Raw genomic sequence first — 15,438 nt, forward strand, 5'->3', positions numbered from 1 at the left:
TTTGCACCTTTCTGTCATCTAATAATTTTAATATGTATTTTCCTTTCAATTTCAAATATGCAGCTATATGAAAATTCAAATAGTACTTTCACCCAATTGTTGACTCAAGAATCAAGCTTGCAGACAGCATGTTGCAGCCAACACCCAGCTCAAACAATAACCAGTGTCGGCATCAATTGAAGCATAATAGGACCCTCTATTTTGTGTGAATATATTTGAATCTACTTTTGTTCTCTTCCTAGGGGTGTTATTAAATAATTTACTGCAGGATATTACACTAATATGACAAGTGAATTTTGTATTTTGGTACTACTAATTTCAAGTGTAGAAGAGCTTCAACATCTAGAATCTATAATTATGAGATATCTGAAATATAATTTATTTTTGTGAGCAATATACAAAGAAGCCATAAGAGATTGAGAAAGAATTTACCTTAAATCCATGGATAAACGGAAGTAGCAGAAGATCTTTAGAATTGAGCTAAAATTTGACCGAACAGGATTAAAATTTGTTCTGGGTATTGTTTCAGTTGATAAGAACGAGAAGGAGAAGTCTTCAATTCATTTAAGATGATGTTTGTGGTTTTGCGTGGGACCCACAATCCTCTTTACTTTATTTTTATTTCATTTAATCCTTTCAGTTGGCCCACATTCACTTAACTCATTTTTTCTTATTTAAATCAATCCAATATTAGTGAATGGATCCCACAAATACACTTGTCAAAAATAGAGAAGGCCTCATACAACTATTGTTGGGTGAGTCTCACCCAAAATAAAATTTCTCATAAGATTGTAAGTACTAAAACAAAGATTCAGTTGAGTTGAGAGATTATTTTTTTAGTGTTCAAGCCCTCTTTCGGCTGGGAGTATTTATAGATGGAACTTAGGGTTCTGATTTTTTGAGCGGGATTATTTTCAAAATGGTTGAAGGTCACGGGTTGGGGTTTTGATTTTCAAAATTACCGTTCAAGAATGGTCCAAAGTGTGGCAGAAAAGATCTGAAATCAATCGTCACTTTTTCAGATTAGAAGATTTTGTAAGAGGAGATGATTTTGAACTTTCATATGGTCAAAGGAAAAATTTCTCTTTCTCAACTATATATTCAGCGAGAGAGACCCAAAATCGATGGAAGAAGAAAGAAAATAGTCGTTTTACACATGTGAATATTGATCCTCGATTTCTCATATCGATGCAAGAGCTGCACGAAAATGGCTAAACACTACTGACTTGCGGTGAAAAGGCTTTGGAATTTTGCTCAAAAATAGTGGAGGCATAGAGTACGACTGGTTTGGAGGAGATTAGGAGACTTAGTTTTTAGTTACTTGGGCTGCTGGATAATGTGATGGACATTAGGGTATGATGAGCTGCTGAAATGTGGTGATATGAAGGCTTTGTTTGGGCCGAAAATCATGGCCTTTTCCTTCTTCAAATTAATTTAATTGGGCTCCCATATCTTAATAATAATTTGGACTCAATAAAATAGGAATTTTTATCTGGCTATACTATAATAGAAATCTATTTACTATCTTTATTTAGGTTCCTTATTAATTACTTTATATACCTATATTTATTAGTTTTATACAAAATCATAAAAAGGAGAAAATACAACATACCTTAAATACTGAGTATCAGTTACACATAATCCCCCTACATTTAAGATACTCTTCCTTTTTCAAAGGATTACAAAATATCATCTGTCTTTGTGCTTACCCACCGTAAAAAACCCACTGATACCCGAATCATCACCTCTTTCATACAAATCAACTAATCTCTCTCTCTCTCTATCTCTCTCTCTCTCTCTCTCTCTCTCTCTCTCTCCCTCCGTCCCTCCCCCATACAAATCAAACTATTATCTCTAAAAAATTGTAGCATCATATATTTCTCTGAATCAATTCCACCAACAACCATTAAAAAGCTTCAATTATTGACACACTCATCAACATTATCTTTGAAATTGCAGGTGGAGGGGTCTGCCATTGACATACCATTAAAAAGTTTCGAACCTTTGAATTAGATATTCAGATTTTACGAATTTGTGATTTTTTTGGATTGGGTGTCCTTGAAAACGATTGAAAATATCCTTTAGAGTTTATATCTCAATTTTAAGGGAGATTCGTTAAGTTTAAAGTTGGTTTTAGGTTGAATTTCTGATTGAAACTCGAGGAAGAAGAAGTTTCGGAATTGTATTACGATTGTATGATAAATGTATCATAATTGTATCTGAGTTGTATTTGATACATCAATACCTAAGACAATTCTGATACAACACTAATACTATTAAAATATTGTATCATAATTTAAGTTTAGAGTTGGTTCTAGGTGGATGTTTTAAATTGAAACTTGAAAAAGATGAAGATCAAAGTTGTATCATAATCTAGAATTGTATCACAATTTGTACCTAAAATAATATATGATACAGTGCTAATACAAATATAATACGATATTGTATTAGTTTAAGTTTAGAATCGGTTTTAAGTTGTATCATAATTGTATCAGAATTGTGTAAGAGTACTTTCGGGATTGTATCAAATTTGTATCTGAATAATGAGTAGTTGTGAGTTCATGACAAATTGCACAGTTTATATCACAAATATGTGATAATTATATAATAATTTATTAGTATTGTATCAGATATTATTTTGGATATTAATGTACCATCTGCAAGTTAGATACAATTGTGATACAAGTATGATACAATTATGTTTTACGCATTAATATATCTGATACAATTTAAATACAATTATGATACAGTTATCATACAATCCCTAAATATTTTTTCATTTTCAGTGTTGTTCGGTCTCCCAACAAAAGAATGATGCAATTAAAGATTTAATAATATAAAGCTGTCGCCAATAGTGGAAAGAGAGAAGATGGAGATTCTGGGTGTAGATTAAGGGATTTTGATGTTAAAAAAAGGAGAGAGAAGAGGAAAGAGAAAAAAGGAAAGGATATAATTGAATCCCTTAATTGAAGACACTAATAATGAGATGAGAGTCTTTTAAGGAGAAATATACACAATTTGTAAGAAAAACCTAGATACTTATTAAAACTACAAAACGTAAAGAATAACAGTAAATAAGTTTCTAATATAGTATAGCTAGGTAAAAATCCCAATAAAATACTTTGAGCATATGTAGTATTATTACATATTAAAATAAGTCTGTTAACTCAATAATAATTATATTAATGGTAATATTAATAATAATGCTAATAGTACTAATAATAAAATAATAATTTTGTAATAGTATTAAAAGTAGTAGTAGTAGTAGTAATAGTATTAATAATAATAATAATAATAATAATAATAATAATAATAATAATAATAATAATAATAATAATAATAATAATAATAATACCACTATTACTAACAAATGTAACAATAATAGTAGTAAAAGTAAAGTATATAAATAACTTAAAAGTAGTAAAAATAAAGTATATAAATAATTTAAAAGCTCAAGAAAATTGATTGGAAGAAAGGAGGGACAAAATTAATGTCAACAGAGACCACATAGGAAGTTTTCTTCACTCTCTACCCTTCCATGTTCTTATTTTTGTTAAGCATTGGGGACAATACTTATTTTCAGTTGGGGAGTGGTCCCCAATGCTTATTTTCATTTGGGGGTGGTCTATTCTGATTGATTGACATTGACATTTGGCATATAATAACTATTACACTATTTTTCCTTTATCTTTATTTTCTCTTTAGTATGTATATATATTCTCCCACATTTGATGTATATATTCATTTTCCTTATGTATATATTCATTTTACTTCGGTTTATATATTCGTAGCTTCTTTACTTTGTCTTTCTCAGTAGTCTAACTTCTTATTTGCTTTAGTAGATTCTTTTTTATTTGTTAGCTTCTTTTTCGTTTAAGTGAACAATATGCCTTTGGTTTTCTTAATGTCACGGTTCTTTCAAAAGGTGGATTTTGTGTGAACCAGGTGGCTCTTCCCAACGATGGATGGCGTGAGAATCTTCTTAAGGAATTGAGTCCGTTTTCTTTTATGTTTAGGCAAATATAGTGATGAATAAAAGGGTCTCAAGCATCCTTTACTTGGTACCAATACATTTACCTATGATCGTATGGTTAAAAATAAGTTGTTGGCAGAAAATAGCTCTTATTGTGACCTTTTGACTCTTGTGTTGACTTAAGCAGTCATCGAGTGGTTCAGTAAAGCCATTTGTGATTCTCAATCTTAACTAGGGTTGTTGTGGGACCTCGACTCCGTTCTCTTTAGCAATCCATGAGAGGTGAGGTATTGAATTGCAAGTCCAAGTTCCCGTGTTAATAGTCTAGAACTTGCCCTGAATGTTTTCTAGGTGAAATTCTAAGTATAGCTTGGCTTGAGAAATGAATGTAGGCTCTCCTTAATCTCATTTGAAGTTTGAAATCTTCCATAGCCTACTAATGTGATATCCCTAGTCAACCCATTTGAGCCTAAGCCCTTTTTCTTTTAATAACCACGCTACAAGCCTTTATCCATTTTGTAATGACCCTCTCTTGGCACCCAATCTTTCCTTAGCATTCTTGAAAAACAATTGGCAAAATTATAAGTTTGGGGGAGAGACGAGGAGTTTGAAAGTGATAAAAGGAACAAAGAAGAGAGAGAAATGAAGAAAGGGGATGTGATGACCCGGTCAGTCGTATCATGAGTTACTACTCTGTTTTCCCTATTTTTGCTTCTTTATGCTTTGTTTATCCGTTTTATGTGGTCTCGGTTTGGTCGGATCGAATCCGGAATGAATTTGGTAAGGTTTGAGACACTTAGTCTCTTTTGAGGAAGCCTAAGTTGGAAAAGTCAACCAGATGTTGACTTATGTGTTAGAGGGCTCGGATGCAAGTTCCGATGGTTTGGTTAGCTTCGGAAGGTGATTTGTGATTTAGGAGCGTGATCGGAATGAGTTTTGGAGGTTTGGAGTAGATTTAGGCTTGAATTGACGAAGTTGATATTTTGGCGATTTCCGATTGGTAGGCGAGATTTTGATATAGGAGTCAGAATGGAATTTCGAGAGTTGCAGTAGTTCTGTTGTGTCATTTGGGATGTGTTTGGAAAATTTCATGTCATTCGGACGTGGTTGGTTGGGTTTTTGATCAAAAGCGTAATTCGGAAGATTTTAGAAAGTTTGGCTTGAATCCGATGTGTTTTGAGTGATTTGATGTTGTTTGAGGTGTTTTGGTGATTGAAACAAGTTTGAATAAGGTTTTAGGACATGTTTATGCCTTTGGTTGAGGTTTCGGGGGTCTCGGGTGAGTGTCGGGTGGTCAATCCGATCATTTTGAAGTTGGAAAAATTGCAGAAGTTGCAGGTTCAGCTGTTGCAGGCTTTTACTCTTCGCGTTCGCAAGTGGACCCTCACGTTCGCGAAGAGTCAGTGGAGGTCAGTGGAAGTTTAGCCTTCACATTTGCGAGGGAGGCTCTGCGTTCGCGAAGGGGATGGATGCTCGTGCATCGCGTTCGCGAGATGTAAGTCGCATTCGCGTAGGGTCTTTTTGGTCAGCCAGTCTGAGGTCGTGTTTGTTCTTCACGTTCGTGAGAGAGGGTATGCGTTCGCGAAGGGTAAGGTTGAGGAACCATCGCGTTTGCGATGGTCATGTCGCGTTCACATAGAGGAAAAATTGGTCAAAGTAAGATTGTGCTTCTCGAACGCGAGAGTTTGACCGCGTTCGCGAAGAAGGAAATAAGGCCTGGGCTGAATGTTTTTAAACTCTTCTTGTCCGCGAGAATTGGGTTTATTTCCTCCATAGTTGGTCATTTTGGGAGATTTTTGAAGGAGATTGAAGAGGGGTTCAAGGGGAATCATTGGGAGGTAAGATTCTTGGACTTAAAAGTCGATTATTATGTGAATTCCACCTAGAAAATCATGGAAATTAAGCTAAAAATTGAAGTGCTAGGGCTTGAAAATTTGGACTTTTGATTGGGGATTTGGAGGACCATTTGGGGTCGAATTTGAGAACTTTTGATATGTATGAACTCGTGGGGAGATAAGGAATCTATTGGTGTGAAAATTTCTGAATTTCGTGACATGGGCTCGGGGGTCGGGTTTTGGTAATTTTGGGATTTGTGCCCTTTATTGATTGTTTTCGCTTGGGCTTTGTTCTCTTAGCATATTTTAACGTCCTCGTTCTGATTTTGGATAGATTCGACGATCGTGGAGGCCGATTCGAGGGGCAAAGGCGTCGCGAGCTAGAGATTTAGCTTGTTCGAGGTGAGTAATGATTTTAATTGATGTTCTGAGGGTTTGAAACCCCAAATTGCACATCGTAGTGCTATATTGAGGTGAGGCACACACTTGATGACGAGTGTGGGGTCGCTCACTATTGGGGATTATGACTTGGTCCGTCCCGATTGATGATTTTATCGCGTATTTGATTGATAACTGTTTGTTATCATCATTATTTGGGCTGAATGTCATATTTGGGCTTCGTGCCAATTATTTGAACCCTTTGGGGCTTTTTATTGATATTTTCTCACTATTTGACTTTATATTTAAACTCAGTCATGCTATTTTCCCACTGTTTTCATACTCGGCCATGTTTACTCAGTTTTATTACTTAAATGATATTTTAAACGATGTTTGGGCTGAGAAACACTGTTTTACTATTGCCCGAGGGGCTTGTGAGGATTTTGACTGAGTAAGGCCAAGGGCCTATGTTATGAGAAAACACTGATACTGATTTGAGGCTGAGGGCCTAAGATATGTACGCCATGGGTGGCTTGATTGATATGAGGCCGATGGCCTGGTGTTGATGCCACGAGATGGCTTGATATTACGCTTGGGCCGTAAGGGGCCCCTCTAGGAGTTTGCACACCCCCAGTGAGTGTGGGTACCCATTGTGATGTGAGATTGAGCCCGAGGGGTTGGTATTGTTTTGAGATGTTGCCCGAGGGGCAGATTTGATGATATTGTACCCGAGGGGCGAACTTCTAATTGTTTACTTTGCCTTAACTGCCTGTCAATTACCTGTTTACTTGTTGAAAAAGGATTGTTACTTAACTTTTCACTGGTTTACTACTTTTAAATGGTTTTATTGCTTCATTATAGAATGTCTTGTGCCTTACGTGTTTTCTTATTTTCAGTCGTTATTTACATTTGTTACTCACTGAGTTGGAGTACTCACTTTACTCCCTGCACCCCGTGTGTAGATTCAGGCGTAGATGGTCCCGCTCCCGAGTGCTGATTCATTCCAGCTTCAGGCGGATCTCGAGGAGTCTTTAGGTAGTTGTTGGCGTTCGCAGCCCGGAGCTCCTCCCTATCTCTTTTCCTTTATGTCCTTAGTTCAGTATTTATACTTTGTAGTTACATTTGAGGATTCCATGTTGTTAGATGCTCGTGACTTGTGACACCTCGGTTAGGGCTGTGTTGGGTTGTACTTCCGTATTTTTATCGATATTATCTGCTACTTCGTATAATTAATCATGTCTTAGACTGTTTTACCGCTATTTTAATTGTTTAATGTCGAATTGGGAATAGTTGTCTGGCCTTGTCTTCACGAGAGACGTCATCACGACCAGGTCCGGGTTAGGGTTGTGACAAGTTGGTATCAGAGCCTAGGTTACATAGGTCTCACGAGTCATGAGCAGGTTTAGTAGAGTCTTGCGGATCGGTATAGAGACGTCTGTAGTTATCCTCGAGAGGCTTCAGAACCTTTAGGAAAAACTTCATATTCTTGAAATTCTTGTCGTGCGAACTTGTTGATCCGAATACTAAACTTCTTTTGTTCTACTCTCTCACAGATGGTGAGGACACGCGCTACTGGTCGGGGTGGACGACCCCCAGTACCACCAGTTGTGGCCACCAAAGGTCGAGGACGTGATCGAGGTCATGGTAGGGGAAGAGCGGCTAGAGCGTCTAGAGCAGCACCTGTAGATCCACCAGCTGCCCCAATTCAGGATCAGATCCTAGTTATGGACGCTCCAACAACACCAACTCAGGCACCAGCTGTGCCCATTATGATTCCGGGTCTTCAGGAGGCCTTGGCTCAGATCTTATCAATTTGCACTGGCCTAGCTTAGGCGGTTTCAAACACTACAGTCACAGCTACTTCTCAAGCAGGGGGAGGCAATCTGACTCTCGATGCTCGCACACCTGAGCAGGTCGTGCAGGGACTTCAAATGCCGGGGACGCATCCAGCCCAGCCGATTGCAGCTACTCAGGACTATATAGTTCCTGTCATGCCGGAGGATGCGCAGCGTAGGTTGAAGAGATTTGGTAGACTTTTGCCTCCGACCTTCAGCGGTACAGAGGACGAGGATGCCAGGGCTTTTTGGACAAGTGTCAGAGGATGCTTCTTACAACGGGTATTCTGGAGACCATCGGGGTCACTTTTACCACCTATCAGTTTTCAGGAGCTGCTTTCACTTGGTGGGAGGATTTTGAGAGGCGTAGGCCTGTTGGTGCAGCACCCCTTTCCTAGCAGCAGTTCTCCGTTCTCTTTCTGGAGAAGTACGTATCGTAGTCTCGCAGAGAGGAGCTGCGTAGGCAGTTTAAGTGGTTGCGTCAGGGGGAGATGACTATGTCGCAGTATGAGAAGGTTCTCTGAGTTGGCTCTTCATGCCATCTGGTTGGTCCCGACAGATACAAAGAGGATTAGGAGGTTTGTTGATGGTCTTACTTATCATCTCCGTATTCTGATGACCAAGGAGAGGGTGATTGGTGCTACGTTTGAGGAGGTTGTGGATATTGCTTGTGAGATTGAGTCTATTCATCGCCAGGAGCGCGAGGAGAGGGAGGCCAAGAGGCCTCGAGGATCTGGTAGTTATAGTGGTGCTCATTCGAGAGGTCAGTTTCAACACGGCCGAGGTCGTCCATTCAGGTATGCTCAGCCAGCTCGCTCAAGTTATCGTGGGGCATCTTTGGGTCATGGTTATCACAGTTCTCAGCAGGGCCAGTCATCACTTAGTGCCCTTCCAGCTCAGATTTCATCCCGTGCTCCATCAGTCCAGGGCTCTTCTATGCCGAGCGCATCTGCTAGTCACTCCGGTGCGAGGGGTTCCTTTCAGTTCCTTTCAGTCCCCTTCTCCAGCACATGGGAATTGTTATGAGTGTGGCGAGATGGGTTACATGTGGAGGCAATGTCCTTGTTGTTTAGCTAGTTCGTCTCAGTAGAGAGGCCAGTCATCGGCTTCAGCGCCAGTTTCTTCACCACCACCCACTCAGTCAGCTAGGGGTGGGGGTTAGTCAGCCAGGGGTAGCACCAGAGGGGGAGGTCGATCTGGGGGCGGTCAGGCCCGTTTCTATGCACTTCTAAGCAGACCCGATGCTATTGCTTCGGATGCTATTATTACAGGTATTGTTTCAGTTTTCCACAGATATGCCTCTGTATTATTTGATCTCGGTTCCACCTTTTCTTATGTGTCATCATATTTTGCTCGTTATTTGGGTACGCCCCATGAGTTTCTTGTTTCACCTATTCATGTATCCCCGGTGGGCGATACTATTGTTGTAGACCGTGTGTACCGGTCGTGTATGGTGACTATTGAGGGTCTGGAGACCCGTGTTGGTATTTTATTATTGTGTATGGTGGATTTCGATGTCATTTTGGGCATGGATTGGCTATCTCCGTATCGTATTATTCTGGACTGTCATGCTAAGACAGTCACATTGGCTATACCGGGTGTGCCACAAATTGAGTGGCGAGGCATGACTTATTATGTTCCCAGTAGAGTGATCTCATTCTTGAAAGCCCAATGTATGGTTGGGAAAGGTTGTCTTTCATATCTAGCTTTTGTGAGGGATGTCGGAGCTGAGACTCCCAGTATTGATTTTGTCCCAGTTGTGAGGGATCATCCCGATGTGTTTCCTGCAGACCTACCGGGCATGCCACCGGACAGGGATATTGATTTTGGTATTGACCTGGTGCCGGGCACTCAACCCATTTCTATTCCACCGTATCGTATGGCACCAGCGGTGTTGAAGGAATTAAAAGAACAGCTTCAGTAACTCCTTGATAAAGGGTCCATTCGGCCTAGTGTGTCACCTTGGGGTGCGCTAGTTCTATTTGTGAAGAAGAAGGATGGCACTATAAGGATGTGTATTGATTATAGGAAATTAAACAAGGTAACAATTAAGAACAAGTATCCTTTGCCTCACATGGATGATTTATTCAACCAGCTTCAGGGAGCGAGAGTGTTCTCCAAGATTGATCTTCGTTCAGGTTATCACCAGTTGAAGATCAGGGACTCAAATATCCTTAAGACAGCTTTCAGGACCCGATACGTCATTATGAGTTCTTGGTAATGTCTTTTGGACTGACCAATGCCCCAGCAACGTTCATGCATTTGATGAACAGTGTGTTCCAGCCTTATCTTGACTCATTTGTCATAGTCTTCATTGATGATATTCTGGTATATTCGCGTAGTCAGGAGGAGCACGCGGAGCATTTGAGAGTTGTGTTGCAGAGATTGAGGCTTCAAGTATGTTTCTTGACTCGTTCGAGAACGAATGGTTGTTTAAGTTGGGGAGGATGTGATGACCCGGCCAGTCGTCTCATGAATTACCACTCCATTTTTCCCATTTCTACTTCTTTATGCTTTGTTTATCTGTGTTATGTGGTCTCGAGTTGGCTGGATCGAATCCGGATTGAATTTGATAAGGTTTGAGACACTTAGTCTCTTTTGAGGAAGCTTAAGTTGAAAAAGTCAACCAGACGTTGACTTATGTGTTAGAGGGCTCGGATGCGAGTTCTGATGGTTTGGTTAGCTTCGGGAGGTGATTTGTGACTTAGGAGCGTGATCAGAATGAGTTTTGGAGGTTTGGAGTAGATTTAGGCTTGAATTGTGACTTGGTTCGTCCCGATTGATGATTTTATCGCGTATTTGCTTGATAACTGTTTGCTATCATCATTATTTTGGCTGAATGTCATATTTGGGCTTCGTGCCAACTATTTGAACCCTTCGGGGCTTTTTACTGATATTTCCTCACTGTTTGACTTTATATTTGAACTCAATCATGCTATTTTCCCATTGTTTTCATACTCAGCCATGTCTACTCAGTTTTATTACTTAACTGATATTTAAATGATGTATGGGCTGAGAAACACTGTTTTACTAGGAATGTCCCGTCAACCACTACAATAGGGTAGCAGTATTTCCATCCTATGATTGATGATTTAGTGCGACAAAAATATACATGAAGCGCTCGTCCTCTAATTTATGTAACATTGTGACAGAACCAGGATTTGTCATATTTATCTTACACAAGTGACCTAGCAGTTTACTATAAGATTCGTGTGGTATCCTTTTTAGCAGTTTAAGCGCCTTTTCTTTTGTTCTATAAGCTTTTACGTAACTTATATTAATCCCATACTATTGTTTCATGTCGCTCATGATGTCTGCCGGAGTGTATATTATTTTTGGATTGACATATTTATTGCAAATCATTTTTGCAATGGCTGACGAAATAACATGACGTTGTAAAAATAGTCTATTCATTTCAGAGCAAGTTTGAACATCATTGAACCGTCTAACCTTGAAGACATTTGATTTGTGTAGACTTGAAGATCTAAGACTCCATTTGCAGCTTTCATCCACGCATGTAAGACAATACCTATTTAAAATATAGTGTTATAATAATGCACTTCTTCAGATTTTTACACTTGTGTCTCAAATAAACAAGCAATATACATATGCAATCTCATTATTCAATAATTATACATTTTTTTATACAAGCGGTATACACAAAATTACATAGAAGTGCAGTCTCATACGTAGAAATCATACCTTGTTGTAGATGATCTATCTACTATAAATTGACATTTTTCTCGTATTGCGTAATACTTTATTACACTAATGAGTGTATCTTTGTCCCAATACAACTGACCTTCTGCAATTTCTTCATGTTGTGGATTGTTTATTATACAATTTCCCTTCATCATCTCAATTTTGTCTTCTTTTCCATGATTATCCATCATCTCAACAATATTAGTTCTGTGTACTTCTTCTATGTTCTGACATTGTAAGCCAACTAAAGTTGTTGCGAGTAAGTTGCACCCAAGTATGAACCTAAATATGAGCATTCAACACTTGAATACACAGTTTTCAATGTTATGCATAATGGATATTCAGTGATATCCAGGTTTTTCTTTTTCATCTCAATATACAAGTGCACACTCATAGTATTGTATATTGGAATTGCTATATAGCCATCATTCACTATATATTTTATCTCCATCGCACTTGTAATTGAATCTCTACCCAATTGCTTGTATATCTCATCAACAAAATACTCATAGCTACAGTCCGAATTGATCAGCACGCCATTAACAAGGAAATTAACAAATTTACTCTCACTTACCCATTCACCACTGTATTGAAGTAAAATAGGAATCAAAATTGGAACAATAGTTCCAACATTCACAATCTCCATAGACATTAGTTGAGTTTGTCGATTTTGTATCAATTTCACAATTTAAAAACGAAATCTCAACTCTATTAAGCTGGTTGTAAGCCGCAATTGTGCAAAAACTTTGAATTTCAACGTGAATTTTTTGGAGCTCTTCTCTGGGTTTAATCTTCAAAAACCTTAGAATTTTTGACAATTTGAATAATTGGGCGACTTTTATAGTGTTTGGAGGTTGAAGATCCCATACTGAACGCGTGAATTTAGGATACAAAATCGATTATGAGTGATTTCCTTTTCGTTTGCGTTGAGCGTATGGTTTTAGCATTTTCAGTTGCTAGCCTTTATTATTGTTTTTAGACTATGACTATTATGAGGTTATTTTGTGGCTATCAGGTGATATAAGTTTGGCCCTAGTAGTTACAAATGAACTTTGCTCAAAAACTTATAAGTCGTCTTCCTTCAAATACCCACTTGAACATATGGCTATCTACATCACTATACGTAGAGTGTCTCTAGTGCATTACATATATACCAACACTATCACACACCTATACAGTTACATTTAGTGGTGGTGAAATAGAAAAAAGACAGTTATTCACCCATATTATCCATTAAAAATAGGTTGGATAATGTCACGATCCAAAACTAACCCTGTTGTGATGGCACCTAATGTGGTACTAGGCAAGCCGACACACTGCCAAAACCAATCAATATTTTCATTTTCAAGACAAAACCAAAGCTATTTAACAACATGTAAGGAGTTTAAATCAAAACAAAAGAGCGAAAAGAAAGCCGTCATGAGCATCTACTACAAGCGTCTGACAACATCAAGACTAACATAACTTGGAAATAACTGAATACAACTAAGGGAGGATAAGGAGGGAGAAAAGCAGGGCTGCGATCGCTAGGCAGTTACCTTACTAACTCTGATGGGCCTCCCACTAAGTAATCAACACCCGCTACTGGGTTTAAAAATATCTGGATCTGCACACAAGGTGTAGGAAGTAATGTGAGTACGCCAACTCAGTAAGTAATAAAAGTAAATAGAGACTGAGCAATAGTGACGAGCAATAAAACATATACAGTTTATATCATGAAATCTCAGTAAAATACAGCAGGCTTTTAAAATCAGGGTTTTTGAATCAACTCAGCCCATTTGAATCCAGTTTCAGTAAAACCATTTAAAACATCTTTCAACAGTTTTCAACAAAGTGATGAAACAATGAGTTAAAATGATGAAAACATAAACAACCCATCGGGCAAAACTCACTCGTATACAGCCCCTCGGGCAACATAAATCAAGAACAGCCCCTCGGCGAACATCACTCGTGAATAGCCCCTGGGGCAAACATGAATTATATACAGCCCTTCGGGCAAATCTCACAGTCACTCATATACAGCCCCTCGGGCATTACCTCACAATCGCTCATAAACAACCCATCGGGCACAACATGAATTAAGAACAGCCCCTCGGGTAAAATATCATATCACTCACTCAGGGTACCCGCATTCACTGGGAGTGTACAGACTCTTGAGGGACTCTTACAGCCCAAGCACTATAACAAGCACCTCATGGCATAATCAATCAGGCCCGCTGCCTCTCAAAAATTATGAATCAATAACAACATGATGCGGCGTGTAGCCCGATCCCATAATATTCTCACAGCACAGGCCCTCGGCCTCATTCAGTCAGAAACCTCTCAAACCACTCGGGCTATCAGTAAAATAGGGTGTTCAGCCCAAAATATCATTTTATGCATCAAAACGGAGTAATAAAGACTGAGTTATGAAATCAGTAAACACGGCATGACTGAATATAGATCTTAAATCAAAAACAGTGAGAGGATAATAAGAAAAGGCCCTAAGGTTCCAAACAGCTCTGGCACAAGGCCCAAATATGGCATTTAGCCCAATTTATAGGAAATTCTTTCTAAAACACATAAGTATCATATAATTTAAGTCAAATATGCAACTTTATAGTTGGTACGGGACGAATCAAGTCAAAATTTCTAACGGTGCACGCCCACACGCCCATCATCTAGCATGTGCGTCACCTCAAAATAGTAAAACAATGTGAAATCCGGGGTTTCATACACGCAAGACTAGATTTACAATCATTACTTACCTCAATTCGAGCAAAATTCTACTCCAAAATGCCTTTACCCCTCGAATCGGCCTCCAATCGACCCGAATCTAGCCACAGTTAATTCAATTCAGTCAATACTAATTATAGGAATTAATTCCATATGAAAATACTAATTTTCCAACAAAACCCGAAATCTAACTCAAAATCGCCTGTGGGGCCCACGTCTCGGAATCCGACGAAACTAACAAAATTCGACAACCCATTCAACCACGAGTCCAACCATACCAAAATTACTAAATTCCGATAACAATTCGGCCTCCAAATTTTCAAATCTTATTTTCAAATCCCTAGGTCCAAATCCCAATTTACACCTTAAAAACATGTAATCTAGTCAGATTATTCGATGATAATTCAATATTATAGAGTAGAAATGATCACAAGTGACTTACCTCAAGATTTCCCATGATGTCTTGCTCAAAAATCGCCCCAAGCCGTGTTCTTTCACCCAAAAAACGTCAAAATAAGCTAAAAAAACATAACAACATTAAAAACCCGATTCTGGTCTCTAAAAGCCAATTCCCGTCGCTAAAAGTGTCAAATCTGGTTGCTAAAGGTGCACACCAGATCTGTTGTACCAGCAATCTTTAATTTCACTAAAAAGGCTTTAAATCCATCGTACGAACTCGGAATTTGATGATTCTTATTCCTATGAGTCACAAATAATAATACGAATATAGTCCTTCAATCGAAACTCAATTCGGAGCTCATTTACTCAGTGCGATGTCCATTTCGCTCGATAAATAATTAACTCATGTTTCACGTTAAAAACCCAACCGCAACTTGATGAAATTAGTCCAAACTTTTCAGATAACTCCTATAATTCATTATCAAAATCCCGAAAGTATCGAAATCAAATTTCGATCTCTAGAACTAAAAATGGACATTTAGATCATTACATGCTTATGCTCAAAACGTCAAAATCTTCCAAAACCTCTTCCAAAACTTAT

Source organism: Nicotiana sylvestris, chromosome 11, assembly GCF_000393655.2.
Source record: "Nicotiana sylvestris chromosome 11, ASM39365v2, whole genome shotgun sequence".
Taxonomy (NCBI): domain Eukaryota; kingdom Viridiplantae; phylum Streptophyta; class Magnoliopsida; order Solanales; family Solanaceae; genus Nicotiana; species Nicotiana sylvestris.